Here is a 19,611-nt window from a genome sequence, read left to right on the forward strand (position 1 = left end):
AATGCTGTCGCCCTTCGGGTGGTGTGATATTTGGACCATTTGCTTGTCTTCGCTTCGCGTATTCTCTTTTTGGAGTCTACTGTCACTTTAAATAAGCTCTGTTTTTCCCTCTGCATTGTTTTAGAGATCCTTCACGTTGTATGGCTGTATTGAACCCCCTGCTACACCCGTGTCAAAACAAAAGTCTGGCATGTTGAAAACTCGTATAATTGCGACTTCCAAATTCATTGACATTTCAGCACATTATCTAAAAATAACCAGTCAGTGTATCTGGGAGACCTCTACATGACACAATCAGAGACAGCTGGTACTTTTACTGTATGTTCCAAAGTTCCAATAGAATGCGCCATGTCTCTGTAACAGCTACGGTGTCAGACACAAATTATCCCTACATTTTAAAGTAATTATCTAATTAGCTAACTCTACAGACGATGCATCATTTAATAGATCTAAAATAGTGTACAAGTATTTATTATTTTACTCCACTGATTTATGCATAGGTAAGATAAGCAAATGCTGTATGTATTAAATATTACGTAATTAGACCAGGTGAGCTTGCGAGTACAGCAATTTACATGGAATTAGCCACCGTGCAACCTCCATAGTCATAAACATAGCCTAAGATATTAGTATATTTACTAATGGTCGATTTTGGTCGACTTTGGTCGATTTCAGATCGATCATAGGGTTCAATTCATGAAGCAGTGAAAAGTGTGGAGAAGTGATCCAGTGGAGAAGTTGCCCATGGCAACCAATCAGCATTGAAGTTACAGTTATAATTTGCATACTATACAATTGTACAGAGCAGCTGATTGGTTGCCATGGGCAACTCCTCCACAGGCTCACTTCTCCACTCTTTTCACTGCTTTATGAATAGACCCCTATATCAGTGTTGGGCTTCCAGGGTTAAAAAACATACATTTACTAGCGGATAATTCTTTACATTAATTTTTAAATGTTTGTAAATGTGTGTTTTAACCCTGGAAGCCCAACATCTATTAAGATCAATCTGAAATTGATATGAAATCGACCAACATCGACCAGATTCGACCATTAGTAAATACAGCCCTTGGTCAGTGGTCTTACTAGATGATCCCAGATGATCATAGCCAAGGGAAGCAGTGTACAGCATATGATACAGGAAACCTGCTCAGTCCATTAAAGCCATCCCTGTTTTCTGTGTGGTGCCAATTACTGTAAAGCTATTTAAAAATGTGGTCCCTATGGTTCTGTTAAAGTGTGCATTGTGTAACAGGAGTCTGCAACTGGGGATAATGATGTGGATGATTACTAGTGTAGCAGAGGGTGAGAGGCAGTTAAAAATGAGTGATAGATCGGGTCAGACAAATGGGTCACATAGGAAACAGAAGTGACAGTAGAGAGAGGAAGGAAACGCTAGGTGGAATAGTGGTGGTACAGTATACAGTATATATACTGCTTACACAGCTGCCTGCCACAAAGGTGGGTCTGTAGCCTCCCAAACTAGGGGATAGAAGAATAATAAATAAGGGACGAGGCAGCGTTACATAGGCCATTACAGCTAGGAGTAATTGAGAATGTATACTCGTCATTAAAATAGTGAGTTATGAAACTGCAACAATAATTGCTACAAATATCAACTCTCGCAATTCTGATGGATCCTTCAGATAACAGAGAAATGGTTTGAGTACTATTGGAAAATTGCACTTTAGGGGTAATTCAGAGTTGATCGCAGCAGCAAATTTGTCAGCAGTTGGGCAAAACCATGTGCACTGCAGGGGGGGGGGGAGATTTGCAGCAGTACAACAGATTGGAAGATAGACCTCTCTGGGTCCTAGTGCCCAGCATGTAAGCACAGTGGGGGAGATAGTGTAGGAGTGCACAGCCTTGTCACAGTGATGTCATGGACTGGTGCCACATCCAAGAATCCATCAATGGTGAAACATTGATGGTTTACACCATCGGTGGCCAGCACTGTTTTGGACCAGGCCATCAATGGATCAAACAGGGGATGGTGGCTAAGCAACATGTCAAGTAGTATGGAGCTGTCTTCCATGTCCACTGGACCAGAGGGAAAATAACATATCTGAACTTCCTGCCATTAATGGTGGACAACCATCGGATTTTCACCACCAATGGCAAAACCATTAACTAGCGGAGGCAAACCATTGATGGTTGCTAGCCACCAACGGTTGATGGTCATAGTTAGACCCTGCACCCTCGATTCTCACAAGGTAACAAGTGGGGGCGATGCCTAAGTAGGTCCAGTGGTCACTCAATGTCCCTAAACCGATAGGTCTCTTTTACCTTTATGATAAGAGGTTATGGACAGCTGAAAAGTCTGGTAGATGACAATGTATGAAATGCTATGCTATGCCCTGTGAGGCCCAGAATTCATCTCTTCATTTCGCTCTTGTCACGGCAATTCCAATATAATGAAACACACAGAAACCTAATTGATTTTTGTTTGAGACATTATTGCTTGCGCTTGACTCATAGTTTGGGGTCAGTCACTTCTCTCGGACTCCAGAGACAATTAGAAAATTGGAAGCCGGCTTAATATTGATTTGAAAGAAGCTAACTAGTGCTTAGGTTTTTTTTTTTTTTCATCTTATACTAGGTCAGATATCTTTGCATTTTAGGTTATTTTTGAACTCGCTATTGATTAATTGTCCGTTACTATAATGGTTCCATGGGGAATGCATGTTCTTGTACATCTGTAAGATAGATAATACTGTATGTAAACAGACTTATATTTATTACTCTTTATTAGAGTATAATTAATTACCAAATTATTTCAGCCTGCAGTGGGTGAGTTCTATTTTAGGAAATTTGATTCACCAAACGGTAATAAAAACTGGTTAAAGCAAAACAGGTTGCATATTATTATTATTATTATAATATCATTATTGTTATTATTATTCATTATATTTATGGTACCATAAAGTTTCTGAATGCTGTATTGAAGAGCGCGTGCGAATAGCGCAAGCGAGCGTAAAATTCTAGGCTGTTAGGATTGCATGGGCTTTACACAATGTGTAGGTTACTTAACAGTTAATAGGCTTGGGGGGTTGGGCTCAATTAGAATAGTGGGAGTGTAGGGAGGAGCTAGCAGACATTTTGTGTGAGACAGGATATGCTTTCTGCCTCTTTCTCTCAGGATTATCCAGCAGGACGTGCTCCTGTGAGTAGCTCTTTGATTCTTTTTTGTCTCTCCAAAATCCTCTTTCTCTACTCTGCTTTATTCTTTCACTAATTCCTATCTATTCTATAGCCTCTTTATTCTCCCTTCTTTCTCTTATTCCCTCACTATCCCCTTTTTCATTCTTCTCCTAATGGCTGCTCGCCCACGTAGACGGGCGCACCCCCCTGCTCGCTACCTAGTCCCCGGGTCTGGTGAGGCTTCAGCGGTATCTTCCGCGCTGCGCCACCGCCAGTCCCTCAGCCCTACCCTGCTGCCGCGGGCGCACCTGTGGGTGCTTCCCCTGACGGTCTGGGGGCTACTTCCGCCGGAGGTCCCGCGACGCGCTCGCGTGGGCTCCGGCGGATCACGGCTACACACGGCGCTTCTCCCGCCCCAGACCCCTCAGCCGCGAAGGGCGCGCGGGACGGGACGGTGGCGGGGGCGCGCGGGCGGACACAGGGGGACATTACCCCTGGGGGTGCTGCGGCAGCCTCCAGGCGCAGGGGCACACGCAGCACCACCCGGACTCTGGCCGCAGGTGGGGGGCAAGGCGGGTCCACTGGGGGGAATAATTTGTCAGCCTCCAGGGGCTCATCTCCCCCCAATACTGTTCAACCCATTCCTGCTGATAGGCCCCTACGGGATCGCGTGGTGCATCCGGGGGCAGCGGCACGTGCGCTCTTCTCGCCACGCGGCCCCCGGGCACGGCGTGCCGAGAGGCGCGGTGCTGCTGTGCCCAGCCTGGGGGAGACCGCAGTGTTTTATGCTCGCCCTGCATTAGGTGCCCCCCGTCCGGTCGGCAGCCCCCTCGCGGTTGTTGGCCGGTCCCGGTCGGGCACTGGGCACAGGACGAGACGCACAGCTTCAGGTACTGCGCATCCGCCTGGTGGTGCGGGGCCTTTGGCCGCCGGCACTCCTGCGACCAGCAGCGTGATCCTCCCTATTGCTCCTGCGACAGTGGCCGCTCCTGCGGACTGGGACACGGCGGCTGTTTCTGCACTGCTGGTCTGGGTTATAGGGATTTTGACTCCTCTGTTGACGGCGCGGTCATCTTCAAGTGGTTCGGCGGGCCAGTTCGGTGACTTGCGGTCTGCACTCACCCCACTGGTCGCTCAGCTGACGTCATTATGCGCCGCTCCCCTTTCTGCGGCAGGTCAGCAGCCGCTTGTTTCCACTGGGTCCAATGCACAGGCGCCTGCACTTAACCACTTGCCAGGCTCTTCGCTGGCACTTTCTGTTCCCTCTCCGGTTGCAGATCCGGTGGACATGCCGGAGAGTGATTCCAGCGACAGCGACCAGTCTTCTGCATCGGCTGCCACGAGACGGGACTCCCAGGCATCCCCATCCGGTGAGACTAATGGTAATGGCGTTTTGGGTCAGCAGGGTGCCGGGGCCGAGACTGCCAAGGGCAAAGACCAGGCGAAGGTTATCAAGGGTAAACGCCATAGGCACGGGCGTTCCCACAAGCGCAGTAAGCGATCGCGCCGCCGGAGGCATGGTAGCAGTAGCAGCAGTCCGGAAGAGGGCTGCCCCAGCGACGTCGTGCGTTGCCCATACACCAAGGTTATGCGGGGTCTCCGCCCGCGGAAACGGGATCGTATCAATAGCGGATCTTACGTGGATGTCTTCGCATTAACATCCAAGTCCCGCAAGGCTTTGGTGGCGGCCAAGAAAAAGAGTGGGATAGGTGAGGACGCATATAGGTCCTATGTTAACTGGCTCAAGGGGTTCTACACATTCGCAGCCTGTTACCTGGAGACTCATGGTCTATTCCTTTCTAACAGGCCTCTCGCCTGGCTTCGGTACGACACGGAGTTCAGGCGTAAACAGCATTGTCTGCATTTCCTGGCTTTCGGTGTCAAGGATGTGGAAGTATGGCTTGAGGTTACGGAGGGCTCCCTCGAGCTTCCGGAAGCCTCTACGGCCCAGCCCGTTAGCTCGCCCGCTAGGGGCTCCTTTCGGGCCACCGCGGGACGAGGGTCCAAAGGTCGTTGTTTTGCCTTTAACAACGGCAATTGCGGATCTGGGTCCAAATGTCGTTTCCGGCACAGCTGCCTGCGCTGCGGAGCTTCCCACCCGGCTAAGAAATGTCCCAAGCCTGCCGGTGCGGTTCCGGGTGGCAGATCCCCCGGCGTTACTAGTGCTAAGTAAAGCCCCCTCCCCTGTCCGGCTGGACGCTATGCGCAAATGGCTTACTTGGTACCCACTTCGCCCTCAGGCCCAATTTTTGCTGGAAGGTTTTACCGAGGGATTTCGCCTCCCCATTAGCGGCGAGGTCCCTTACTCAGCTCCTCGGAACTTACGCTCGGCCAGAGAGCTTCCTCACGTTCTGCAAGGTAAAGTGGCCAAGGAAGTGCAGCTGGGACGCATGGCCGGCCCCTTTGCTGCACCCCCTTTGCCAAATTTGGTTTTATCCCCAGTTGGAGTGGTCCCTAAGAAAACTCCTGGCAAATTTAGGCTAATCCAGCACCTGTCTTACCCTCATGGCGCGTCTGTTAACGATGCGATCCCCGAGGCGCTATCCTCGGTTACGTATCAGTCGTTTGATGACGCTTTGAAATTAGTCAGAGCGGCGGGCCCCCATGCGTTATTGGGTAAAGTTGATGTGGAATCTGCATTTCGTCTTTTGCCATTGCACCCTGATTCGTTTAGTTTCATGGGCATTAGGCTGGACGACGGTTTTTACATCGACAAATGCCTACCCATGGGTTCCTCAGTCTCCTGTACTTTTTTCGAGGCTTTTAGTTCATTTCTCCATTGGTGCGTTTGCGCTGGGACGGGGGTACCGGGAGACGCATATTATCTGGACGATTTCCTGTGCATCGGGCCATGCGGCTCGGACAGGTGTGCTCGGCTGCTCTTCTCCTTGAAAGCACTTTTTTCCGAGTTCGGGGTACCAATCGCTCCGGATAAATGTGAGGGTCCTTGCACCCGCCTCTCGTATCTAGGCATCGAACTGGATACTGAGGCGGGATGCTGACGATTGCCCTTATACAAAGTTGCCAAGTTGCGTGTGTGTATTGAGAGGGCATTGGCAGGTGGCAAGGTTACCTTGCGCCAGTGCCAATCCCTTCTCTGTCTTTTCAATTTTGCATGCAGGGTCATTCCCATGGGTAGAATCTTTTGCCGCAAATTGGAGCGGGCAACGGCTGGCGCTCGTAGGCCGCATCACTTCATTAGATTGTCATCCGAGATTTGCAGGGACCTGCGAGTTTGGGATGCCTTTCTGCATGAGTTTAATGGTGTAGCCATTTGGCTGTCTGAGGTGGTCCACAGCCCAGGTATCCAGTTGTTCACCGACGCGTTGGGTTCCTGGGGATACGGTGCGTACCTCGATGGTGCATGGTCCGCTGCCCCTTGGCCGGTCACCTGGTTCCGGCATGGCTTGACCCGCAACCTTTTGTTGCTGGAACTGTTTCCAATTGTCGTTGCATTGGAGCTGTGGGGGGAGCGGATGAAAGACCAGCACGTGGTCTTCTGGTGTGACAATCTGGGCGTGGTTCAGGCGATCAATGGGCAGCGATCTTCTTCGCTTCCAGTTCTTCGCTTGTTGGCCCGCCTGGTCTTGCTCTGTTTGCGTCTGAATGTTCACTTCATTGCGCGGCACATCCCAGGGTTTGACAACAGCATTGCCGATGCTCTCTCTAGACAACAGTGGGCTCGGTTTCGCGCGTTGGCCCCTGCTGCAGCGCTTACAGGTGACATATGCCCTTCTCATTGCTGGCAGGTTATATGGCTGGGATAACTGCTTTGGCCAGCCAGTCGGTGGCTCCAGCCACGCTGGTGAAATATCGGGCGGCGTTCCATCGATGGGAGGCATTCATTGCGCACAGGCGAAACGAAGGTAAGCCTTCCTTTCGACTACTGTTGGCTTTTGTCTGGCGTATGTACGAAGCTGGGTGGTCGCGCGCAGTTGTCAGCCAGATGCTGGCAGGTATCTCCTTTTTTCTGCGCTTACAGGGTAGCCACGATTTCACTAAAAGCTTTTTGGTGAGATGCTGTTTGCAGGGCTGGGCTCGTGGAACTCCTGTGTCTGTGGACAACAGGCGTCCTATATCGGTTGCGCTGCTGGGTCGCCTGATGGAGGTCTTACCATCCGTTTGCGATTCTCAGTATGAGGTGTTGCTTTTCCGGCTTGCCTTTGCTATGGCTTTTAACGGAGCCTTTCGGATCGGCGAGTTGGTGGCCCCCTCCAGGTCCGCGGCCCCTCCTTTGCTTGAGTCCCATGTGTTGCTGGTGGATGCGTTACTGTGCAAATTAAGACGTTCTAAGACGGATCAGTTGGGGCGTGGGCATTAGATTACCTTGCCTGCCTGCCCTAACACTAGCATCTGCCCCGTAACCTTGGTACGCGTGTATGGTGACTCCCGGCCACCTTTTGGCGGAGCGTGGCTTGTCCACCTCGATGGGTCACCTTTGACGTTGTACCAATTCCGGTGGGTATTTAAGCAATGCATCCTTGCGTTGGGATTGTCGCCATCACTGTATGGCACACATTCCTTTCGTATTGGTGCTGCAACAACAGCCGCTTCATTGGGTTTTTCTGAGACTGAGATGAAAGCGCTTGGTCGATGGAAATCCAATGCCTACAAGCGCTATGTCAGGTGATTCCATTGGCCTTCTACTGGTTTGCCTCAAATTTTTCTTGTTCTCCTTGGTTTCTTTTCAGTTCACTCGTGGGACGACGGGATGGCGTGCCGGCGGGTCGGTGTTGGGGTGCCCTCGCCAGCCGCTACATTTTTGGCGGGTCTGCGGGAGTGTTATCGTACAGGTTTTGGATACCTGCGCTCACCCTCTATTTGGTGTTTGTATGTGAGAAATGATGTATCTCTATGATCTGTAAATACCTTTATAAGTCACAATGCTTAGTATAACAGATTGTACAATAATTCATATATAATTGATGATATTGTGATTACACATAAATGCCCTTATTTGCAAATAGTAACATGCATATTGTGTGAACATCCGATGTATAGGGAAATTAAACACAAGATGAAATAAAATATGGTATTGCCGCTTGATGAATATCCTAAAAAAAAAAAAAAAATTAAAAATAAAGTCTTGTGAGAAAAGGAGTATCTTTGTTCCAGATATATAGGAGTCAGTCTTTATCTGAAGGGATTTCCTTTCCCCTCAGTGTGAGTCTAAACAGTGTGCCCAGAGGCGGTTCTTTTGTCAATAATTGATCGTAGGTGGAGGTCGTGTTCTGGGAGGCCGGCGTCCCGGCCTGCCAGGTGCAACTTACCCTCACGATGTGATGTTTAGTTCTCTTTGTTCACTCTGTGGTGAGTGATGATGTGGCCACTTGCGCTGTTTCCGCTGTATCCGTCCCCGGTGGTGCTCCTCAGCAGACAGGGCTGGAAGCCTTCCTGGCTCTGCTGCTAGGCTGCCGGGTCCCGCCGCAAGCCGCACTGAACAACCGGAAGTTGCGTTGCCACAACGCTCCGCTTCTTCCTATGTCCTGTGCGGTCTCAATGGCCGCTCCACTCGCCGGCCGGCGAGGAGTCTTGTGGATGTAGTTTGTGGTGATGTGCTGGCAAGCTTGAGGTGTCTGCATGGATCTGTTTCCAACGCGTTTCGGCCGCAACTGGCCTTCTTCAAGGATTCAGAGTGCTGTCCCATGGGGTTCTTTTATTGGTCTTTCTGACCAATCAGATGCGGTGGGTGTGGTTCCAAATGGGTGATTGATGTTGTGGTGGGTGTGGTTCCAAATGGGTGATTGATGTTTCCATGGAAATGCTTCACTTAGTGCATCTGTTCATTTCAAACAGTAGTGTGCCAGACTTTTTTACTTTTATGGTATGGTGTTTGACGACAACGTGTATGTCCCATATATAGATAATGGTTTCTTGGTCATATGTATCAACATACATGAATAGTAGTTCTACGGTTAAGTAGAGATATCATTTTCTACAAACATATCACATTTGCATATGTATTCATGTCTATGTATAAGAGGATATGGGTGTCTGGTTTTCCAGTGTCCGATAGTGTGCTCCAACCTGTAATAATTATTTGACTAGTATGCTGTTGTTAAAGTCAATGTTGAGACCTTTCGGTGCCATGGTTTTGAGATTAAAGATCCATTTTAATTCGTTCCTATCCAATATTTTATTGAAATCCCCACCTCTCCAATTTCTGAGTGGTTTCTCTATTGCTATGAAGAACAAAGTGGTGGGATTTGCCCCATGTACTTCTTTGTAATGTTTTGATACGCTGTGGTTCTCATATCCAATTTTGATGTTTCTTATATGTTCATATATCCTATTTTTTAATGGTCTGATGGTTCTGCCTATATATTCTAGCCCACACGGGCATCTCAGTAGGTATATCACCCCCTTACTTTCACATGAGACTTCATGTTTGATTTTGAATGACTCATTTATCGTGGAGGAGTGGAATTCCTCTATTCTCTTTGTGGTGGTCTTGTGTGTGATCTTGCAGTCTGAGCATTTGCCACAATAGTGAAAGCCCGTATGGTGTTCTGTGTATGGTAACGTAGTTTGTACCTTTGCTGATGGTTTGAGATGGTTCCTTCCCATGTGTTGCTGGCGGATGTGTTACTGTGCAAATTAAGCCGTTCTAAGACGGATCAGTTGGGGCGTGGGCATTGGATTACCTTGCCTGCCTGCCCTAACACTAGCATCTGCCCCGTAACCTTGGCACGCGTGTATGGTGACTGCAGGCCACGTTGTGGCGGAGCGTGGCTTGTCCACCTCGATGGGTCACCTTTGACGTTGTACCAATTCCGGTGGGTATTTAAGCAATGCATCCTTGCGTTGGGATTGTCGCCATCACTGTATTGCACACATTCCTTTCGTATTGGTGCTGCGACAACAGCCGCTTCATTGGGTTTTTCTGAGACTGAGATGAAAGCGCTTGGTCGATGGAAATCCAATGCCTACAAGCGCTATGTCAGGTGATTCCATTGGCCTTCTACTGGTTTGCCTCAAATTTTTCTTGTTCTCCTTGGTTTCTTTTCAGTTCACTCGTGGGACGACGGGATGGCGTGCCGGCGGGTCGGTGTTGGGGTGCCCTCGCCAGCCGCTACATTTTTGGCGGGTCTGCGGGAGTGCCTTGGCTCTGACTCGTTGACCCGTCTTTTCGTCTCTCCTCGACTGGACTCGACCTGTAGCCTTTTTTGGCCACTCGTCACCGTTTGAACGGTGGGGGTCCCGTTGGATTTTGCCCTGCTTTTCTCCTGAGATCCCAGAGGATGCTATTGGCCTGCGCCCTCTGCGGAAGGTTTTGCAGGTTTTCACTTCGGGACAGGTCGTTCCCCTCCCCTCCCCGCCCCTTATTCGTTTTTAGGACGCCCATTTCAGTAGACCTGATGGCGTCTCTTTTTTGTCTGATGAGGGCATTTGTTTAGGTTGGAAGGTAGTTTCCGAGTTCTTTATAGGTCAGTTTTAGTTAGTTCGTTGTTAGTCAGGGTATGGTGGCGGCACCGGCTCTTTACAGGCCGGTGTGTGGCGGGAAAGAACGGCAGTTACAGTGGCTATTGCGCGGCTGTTTGTGGGGGTGCTCTTTGCCCAATACATCGTATACTCTGGCTCTCCTTACCGGGGGTCATTGGGGCTCGGCTGTCTGGCCGGCTCTATTATGGTGTATTCGGGAGAGAGTTGGAAACTCAGCACTTATTGGCGTAAGCCAATGAGATAAAGAAGTCATGTCGTGGATATGCGTAGCAGCAATAAGTCGTAATGTCACTGTTGGTCTGGCCGTTCTTTCTTATTGCCACCATACTTAGCTTAAATATATCATAATAAATAACGGTTGACCGATTTTAATGGCATTTCAGTGGTCTGTGTCGTTATTTCTCTGTGTCATTTATTTCTAGATAAGTTAAGTTAGTTCACAGTTATTTGTAAGGTTATTGTGTAATGATGTCATGCGGTCCGACATCAGATGCTAGAAAGTTTATGAAGAGCGCGTGCGAATAGCGCAAGCGAGCGTAAAATTCTAGGCTGTTAGGATTGCATGGGCTTTACACAATGTTTAGGTTACTTAACAGTTAATAGGCTTGGGGGGTTGGGCTTAATTAGAATAGTGGGAGTGTAGGGAGGAGCTAACAGACATTTTGTGTGAGACAGGATATGCTTTCTGCCTCTTTCTCTCAGGATTTTCCCACCCTCCCTCCCCGAGTCACGTTTTCCCCACCCGTTTTTCTTTTTCTTTGCCGGTTGGGGTTTGTCAACCACTCTCTGTGGCGGGAAAGAACGGCAGTTACAGTGGCTATTGCACCGCTGTTTGTGGGTGCGCTCTTTGCCCAATACATCGTATACTCTGGCCCTCCTTACCGGGGGTCATTGGGGCTCGGCTGTCTGGCCGGCTCTATTATGGTGTATTGGGGAGAGAGTTGGAAACTCAGCACTTATTGGCGTAAGCCAATGCGATAAAGAAGTCATGTCGTGGATATGCGTAGCAGCAATAAGTCGTAATGTCACTGTTGGTCTGGCCGTTCTTTCTTATTGCCACCATACTTAGCTTAAATATATCATAATAAATAACGGTTGACCGATTTTAATGGCATTTCAGTGGTCTGTGTCGTTATTTCTCTGTGTCATTTATTTCTAGATAAGTTAAGTTAGTTCACAGTTATTTGTAAGGTTATTGTGTAATGATGTCATGCGGTCCGACATCAGATGATAGAAAGTTTAAGCATTGACTCCCAAACTGTAAGCTGTGACACTGTAGGGTGCTGCGGGGCACTTGCAGGGGTGCCACAGGTTGGAGGTCCAGGACCAAATGAAATTATTTATGGTCAAAGGGGGTCGTTCTGAGTTGATCGCTCGCTAGCTACTTTTTGCAGCGCTGCGATCATATAGTCGCCGCCCATGAAGGAGTGTATTTTCGCATTGCAAGTGTGCGAACGCCTGCGCAGCCGAGCTCTGCAAAAACATTTTGTGCAGTTTCTGAGTAGCTCTGAACTTACTCAGCCGCTGCGATCACTTCAGCATGTCCGGCCCCGAAATATACATCAGAAACACCCACCCTGCAAACGCTTGGACACGCCTGATTTTTCCCAAACACTCCCAGAAAACGGTCAGTTGACAGTGACACCCACAAACGCCCTCTTCCTGTCAATCTCCTTGCGATCGGCTGTGCGAATGGATTCTTTGTTAAATCCATCGCACAGCAATGATCCGCTTTGTACCCGTACGATGCGCCTGTGTATTGCGGTGCATGCGAAAAACGGCAGTGTGCGAACAGGTCGGAATGACCCCCAATGTACTAGACAAAACCAGTGCTGGTGACTGCCAATCATAAATTATGTGACAAACAGAAGCGGAACCCTATCTACCAACCAGTGGCATAAGTTTGTCCCAATAGCAAGATATATATTGTTGACCCCCAATTTGGTGTTTATTTTTATATTTCATTGTAATTTATTTAAAATCACACGTTTCTTAGCATTCATACCTAGGATTAGAACCCATGACCTGTTACACTGAATGCAGACATCTTACTGATAGAGCTATTTGGTCCTGTATAGGAAGGCTGCAGATTAGAATTGTCAGTTCAAAACCATTGCAGCTAGGCAGATCTATGTAGTGTGCAGCCACGCACTACATAGATCTGCTCAGTCACTCACAATGCTGATTACTTCTCTAACAATTATTTTACAAGTGTCATAGCCAGGATTGGATCCCACAACCTATTACACTGGAAACAGGTACCTTACTGATGGAGCTATTTGCTCGCACTGTATGTACTGTAGGAAGCCTGAGAATTCTAAGTATATGAAATTACTTGTAATTGCTAGAGAAGTAACTTCATATACTTTAATTAGAATTCTCATGCTTCCTATAAAGGAGCAAATAGCATCATCAGTAAGGTGTCTACTTCCAGTGTAATAGGTCATGGGTTCTAATCCTGGGTATGGCGCTTGTAAAATGTGTATTTAATCTATAATAAAGAGGGTGTGACTTGTAAGGTGCAGGGAGGAAGAGATAGCAGTAGCTATCAATTAACTTAATTGAATGGTGTCACGGAACGGGAGTAGAGGTGCATACCCTCTATCATTCTACACATAAAAATCGGTACAAATTAGAAAAGGGGGCATGTCCACGGGTAAAGGGACACGCCCCTTTTCCTATACTTTCAATGGAAGTTTAGAGAGCCAAAAATTGGTGCAGACCATTAAAAAAAAGGTACTGTACCTATTAAAAAGGTACAGTTGGAGGGTATGGAGGTGCCCCTCTACAGAGCAGGAGCCCGGCGGCAGCTGACTCCATTGTCTCCCACAGTTACACCTCTGCTACGACCACATAACTGGACATATGGATGATATCATTGTCGTATTGTGGCACAAAGGGCTCACTGGGAATGCAGTGCTAGGGGCCCATGCTTAGCGGATAGATAGCCACCAGAGAGGCTTGGCAAACAATTAGACAGTGCATGGTCAGGGCCCCTTGACAAATTTATACCTACATGATGATGTACCAGATTAATGACAAAAATGCATTGTAGAAAATAGTGTGCAGTAAAATGTAACATACACATGTGACTATTGTCATCGCACCCGTGACTATTCGCAGGGGCGACTACTTTGCCCAGCTTAGTGTGCCCTTTCTCAGGCACATACGAATAATCGCACCCGCAATTCATAGAAAATGCATTATGTGATCGTGGGTGCAACAATTCGCACCCAGCTGCATATAGACACTACTGAGATGTGTGCACATGTGTATACACATCACAGCAACAATGACAATGGACAAATCTGCATGTATATTGAATGCACAGCCCGGAACCTGAACCCTGTTGGGTCAGTCTAACCCTGAATGATATGCAGAATTTACTGAATTTAATTTTTTCCCCCCATAAATTTCTCAATTAAAAAATGTTTGGCATAGAGGTGCCATGAAAAATAGGCTGTTACTCTACCCCCCCAAACCAACTTACCCTGCCAGTGTCTCTGCAGTAGTCTCTGTCCCCCCCTTCCCGTATCACTGCTGTAGTCTGTGTCTTTCATACCTATATCTTTGCAGCAGCAGCCTGTGTTTGTGTTGCCCTCCCCCCCACCATCACTTACCTGGATCTTCTCCTTCCTCCATTTTAAGGCAGCAACAGCAGCAGGCTCCTCACACACTGTTCTTCAGTGCTTGTGATGTCATGACATCAAACGCGCAGCACAGATAAGGGAAAAAATAACTTTACTGTATTGTGTTATCTCGGTCCCTCTATGCTTGTGCCCCTCTGATTAATCCTGCAACGCAAGCACAGAGCCCGGTCACAATCACTGAACCGGACATCAGCTAAAGATGGGTCGGGGGAGCTCCAGCTGGAGAACTGTGCTGCCAACCGCTGGAGATGCCTGCCGGAATCCAGAAGACTACCTGCTGCTCCGCCTTAAGAGAGTCGAGTCGCCCGCCGGGATCGTTAGTGGTGATCAGTGCAAGAGGAGCTGGCCGAGCCTGTTCCTGCCCGCCGAGACCACCAGAGCATCAGCTGTGGGGTACTGAGCTTTTTTAGAACACAGTTTTTCGAAAAGTGATAATTTTCCCCTCTGGCTGCCAGGGTGCCCAGTTGTAGAACGGGTCACTGCGGCCACAGCACCTCCGCCCAGGCCCCCCCCCCTCAAATCATATTGCCGGGTTGCCTGGCAGCCGTGCTTACCCCCAGCTTGTTGTCTGGCTGACTGCTCACTGCAGCCACGGCCCCCGCATCCCCCGCAAGTTGCATGTATGGTTGGCCGGGGCTGGCCGGCTGCTTACTGCTCCCCCGCACCCTCCACTTGCCTGCAAGATGCATGTATGGCTCATACTTCTTGCCTACTCTCCCGGAAGCTGCGGGAGGCTCCCGTTTTTTAGGGTAGCCCACCCGCACCCTCGGAAGAGTAGGCAAGTCTCCCGTATCCTGCTCGCATCCTAGTGATGCAGGCAGGATGGAGAGATACTCTCCTGAGTTTGTGGGTCCGTGGAGTGCGGACCCGCGAATCGCAGCTTTTTCGTGATGTGGTGGCGGGGCTTGATGATGTTACAGCCCGGCCCCGCCCCCTGAAGTCTCCTGCAGCGTCTCCTCTCCAATTTCTACGTCTCCTGGGGAGTGTAGTAATTGTGACATTTAAGTGATAATGAATATGCCATAAATGTTTTCCTTTTTCTTAACCACTGGACTGCGAGTGTGCAGGGAATGGTATGCAAAATCGTATTTTCATATTCAAGTACATGCTAGATAATTAAGCTTTATGTTCAGGCTTGGACTGGCCCACAGGGGAAACATCCGGTGGGCCCCACTGCCTGGGGCCCCACCTCCTGCTCTAAGTATCAGGTTCTAGACTGTGCACTGGAATTACACATTATACATATGTCATACCTCCCAACTTTGATTTTCTGTGTAGCGGGACACTCGGGCGCGCGTTCCCGAAAGGGGGCGTGGCTTATGAAAAGGGGGCATGGCTTCGCGGGAGGACCCACGATCACGAGCCACGCCCCCCGTTTTCGTCACTGAGAGGGCATGCCCAGCGCTCTGTGAGCCGCTGGCATGCTCCCTCTCCCTCTGACTCCACTGAATAGACGCTGTGCGCATGCGCACAGCGTCTATTTACCGCTGCTCTGCTAAGCAGAGCAGCGATTGACAGAGCCTCCCAACTGATCCCCCCACCGCGGGACACTGTGGCCCACGGGTGGGACAGCGGGACAGTCCCCAAAAAACGGGACTGTACCGCGAAAATCGGGACAGTTGGGAGGTATGATATGTTACCTTATACTGGACTATGGTGTATTTTCTACACTGCATTGCTGTTATTAATCTGGTACATTATCATGCATGCAGCAGCTGAATTTACTGTATATATTTATGAAGGGGCCCAGACGTTTCACTCTCTAATGGTCAAACCAATGAGGTGGCAGGCCACACCCCCTCAGAAGACTGGCCACACCCCTACACATGGGCCCCTACCACTGCATTCCCCCGATGGGCCCTACATGCCCCAGTCCAACACGGTTTGTGTTAGGTCCATCAAACTGTTTCGGCGTCACTATTGCTTAATTTGAGTCTCTTTTGGTGAGAAGAAAAGTTGCCACTTTGGGGTAAATTTACTAAGATGGGAGTTCTATGTAAGATGGGATGTTGCTCATAGCAACCAATCAGATTCCAGGTATTACCTTCTAGAAGGTGCTAGATAAATGAGAAGTAGAATCTAACTGGTTACTATGGGCAACATCCCATCTTAAATAGAACTCCCATCTTAGTAAATTTACCCCTTTGTCTGTTTTATGTTATAATAAAATGGAGCTGGATCCTGTATCGTATGTGGTCATTGTGTCTGAGGGGTAAAGTCACGTCTGACTCTCTGATCTTTACCGAACCTGGTTCATTTTATACCCCACACTCAGTTGTACGTTCTGGCACCGGTTTTGCGGGTGTTAGAAATGTTAATTTCACTAGCTCATTCATTTTAATGGGGGTTTTTGTCCCACACACTTTGGAAGCCCCATTGAAATCAATGGATTATTGACTTTTTTATTTTAAAAGCTTCACACTGCTGGCTTTCTGGACACATTAGCAAATTTATGTAATCTGCAACTACTGTACATGTAAACCATGTAGCAAATTCTTATAGGATGGATGGGCAAACACATAAAGTCTGACACTGAATTGGAAACTTAGGGGTCTATTTACTAAGCCGTGGAGAGAGATAAAGTACCAACCAACCAGCTCCTGTCATTTTTCAAACACAGCCTGTGACATCGCAATCGGGGGCTGATAGGCTGGTACTTTATCTCTCTCTACTTTATCTCTCTCCAAGGCTTAGTAAATAGACCCCATAGTATCTATTAAAATAAGTCCTACGCAGCTTATAAAAATGGAGTATTTATGCAGGAGCATTGGTAACTTCAGCTCTGCCCTCGAAGCATCTGTACCAGGGTTATGGCTGGCGTACTTACACCCAGTGTGATCCCACATTGCTCACCATGCATCCAGAGACTATACTTACCTCTCTGCCCCTAATGCAGGAATCCCTGGGAAAGTGGCAAGATGTTGTATTGGCATGCACAGCAGACGCTAGTACAGTGCATGTTTCACAGGAATCTTGACTATTATAAGGCGGTTGAATTGTACGTTTATATGGTAAAGGAATGTAAAGGTGACTTAAGTTTTAATAGCCTTGTATTTTACAACCAGGGGTTAGATTACTCTCATATCTAGAAGAGTTTAAGAGCCTGCATACCACATAAAAGTAATTTGCCACTTATACCCCTTTTCCACCTGTAGCACGGGTCGCAGCCGGGAGCCTGACACTGCTGCGACCCGTGCTACAGCCCCCTTTCCCACAGCGCTCACCAACCCGGCATATTGCATGATCTCCCAGCGCCGCCCTTCCATTCACTGTGAACGGGAGCCGTGTCGCCTCGACACAGCTTCCGTTCACACTACACAGCTTACCGGGTTTAACACGTGTTCAACCTGGCAAGATACCCGGGTAGGATTCCCGGATCACTTGATCCGGGAATTTGCCGGGGGGGGGGGGCCGTTTCCACTAGGAAAAAACACGGGTAAATGCACGCCCCCGCGCATTTACCCGTGTTTAAAAAGGTAGTGGAAAAGGGGTATTATTCAGTAATCTCGTTGCTCTTCGCATAAAACAAAGTATGACAATGTAATATACAAATAATATTTTTTTTATTAAAGACTTAGGTCTTTCTATATCATGGGCTAGCACGCTTGCTGACAGCACTAAAGTTATTGTATTTATTTTCTGTGCAATGGAGCCTGGGTAATTATGGAGATTTCAAGTTTTACCAGACATCATAAATTGTTTTACCTTCAGAACACAAAGTTCAGGCCAAGTGAGGGGGCAGAGGAACATTAATCTGCAAGTTTTAGGAGGCTTCGTGCTTTTTAAAAATACATGGTTACATTGTAACCATAGAAATAAACAGGGGTGAAGGTCTGATATGAAGAATATGGGCATTTAATTGGAGGTGGTTAAACCCAGGACCAAAACTAGTGTGCGAGTGGTGCCATTGCACAGAGCACAGCCTCCTGGATCGGCATCCGCCTGCCAGAATTGCAGCTGATCGGCCATTGCAGCGGTGTCGGCATTCTAACTAACTAGTGTTGAGATTCCAGCGTCGGTATTCTAACTGCTGGGATCCTGACCAGATTCCGTTGCACAGGCAGATGCAAGGTTTGTGGAAGCTATTAACCTATAAAACCTGATTTCTTTGGGGGATCTTTGTGGCTTGGTGCTACCTTGTCATCACTGTCATTTCAGCTTCTATGCAAGCCATGGATGCGGACCAAACCCCACTCCCTTTAGCACACTATTCTCATTGACTGGCTACATGAGTGACTATAGCTAGAAACTTATTTTCCCCATGTTCCTCTCTAGTACTGGGCCCGGGAAAATGTTGCAGGCACACTCATGATTATCTCTGCCAGCATCAAGTATCTCTGCATGAAGAAGCCTTTTATCAAGTGCAGCAGTAAAACAAGCTGAGACTATTTTGTAGGATATAGGATTTATTCAGTTTGCCGATGCAGTCAGCTATAACATCCTGCTGCATTTCTGATCTGAATTGAGTCCAACAATGCAGTATCGGATCTTCCCCTGGAACCATCGGGTGGCTTGGGGCACCCAAGGGGACGTGGAAGCTGTCCATCACAGAGACCAGGAAATTTCTGTGCGATGACTGAGATCCCTGGCCTCTTCCATCCCCCTACAAGGTGCAACGTGCCTCCATTTTCACAAACGGAGGTTGACGCCGCCCCATACCCTTCAACAAACTGCATAAGACTGTCAATCACCAACATTCTGATTCCATGCCTGTGTCCTGTGTTGCTGCACCCGTTCGCACAGAAAGTTTCCAGTGCAGGGACAGATCTAGATTTTACTTTTAGGAGGGAAGGGGGGGGGGGGGGGGGGCTGGTTTAAGTATTAATACCGACCCCTCCCCTCTCTACTGAATGCTCCTCCCACTTACAATCCTGCCCCTCCCAATTTCAGCCCCCCAAACACATTATATGCTGCACAGTGCCCCAAACACATTATATACCAAACGGTGTTCCCCAAACACATTATATGCCAGACATTGTCTTCCATTACCTCTCTGTGGATGGAAGGGTACACAGGCATCTACTGATCCAGCGAGCTCCCTAGGATTAAAAGGCTGCACAGACCAGCTCCCTGCTGCCCACCAACTCTCACCACCATGGCGGTGGTCATCTTTGGAGGGAGCAATGTATCATGGGATTTGTAGTTTATCTTTTACTGCTCAGAGCTTGATCAGTAAAAATATTAACTACAAATCCCACACACCCCTCCTCCTGCTCTTGCCAGCCGAGGCTGACAGCCGACTGTCTCAGCTGTCTTTCTGAGTGTGGCCAGCATGGCCAGGTCTCGGATGGCGTCTGCAGCTCACCTGTCGTCTGCTTCCTGCAGGAGCAGCTAAGTAGGCAGGCCGGGGATGTGTGCTACGGGGAAGGGGAGGAAA

General features: G+C 48.5%; 1 long non-coding RNA gene across 1 annotated transcript in view; it reads right to left on the reverse strand.

The window, feature by feature from the left end:
* LOC134928773 (uncharacterized) overlaps positions 1 to 19,339 on the reverse strand; it is a 100,336-nt gene extending 80,997 nt beyond the window's left edge. The window contains exon 1 of the long non-coding RNA XR_010177997.1: positions 19,224 to 19,339. This is a non-coding gene — a long non-coding RNA (uncharacterized LOC134928773). The remainder of the gene's footprint in view (positions 1 to 19,223) is intronic.
* Positions 19,340 to 19,611: the final 272 nt, after the last annotated feature.

This window comes from Pseudophryne corroboree, chromosome 5 (genome assembly GCF_028390025.1).
Source record: "Pseudophryne corroboree isolate aPseCor3 chromosome 5, aPseCor3.hap2, whole genome shotgun sequence".
Lineage (NCBI taxonomy): Eukaryota > Metazoa > Chordata > Amphibia > Anura > Myobatrachidae > Pseudophryne > Pseudophryne corroboree.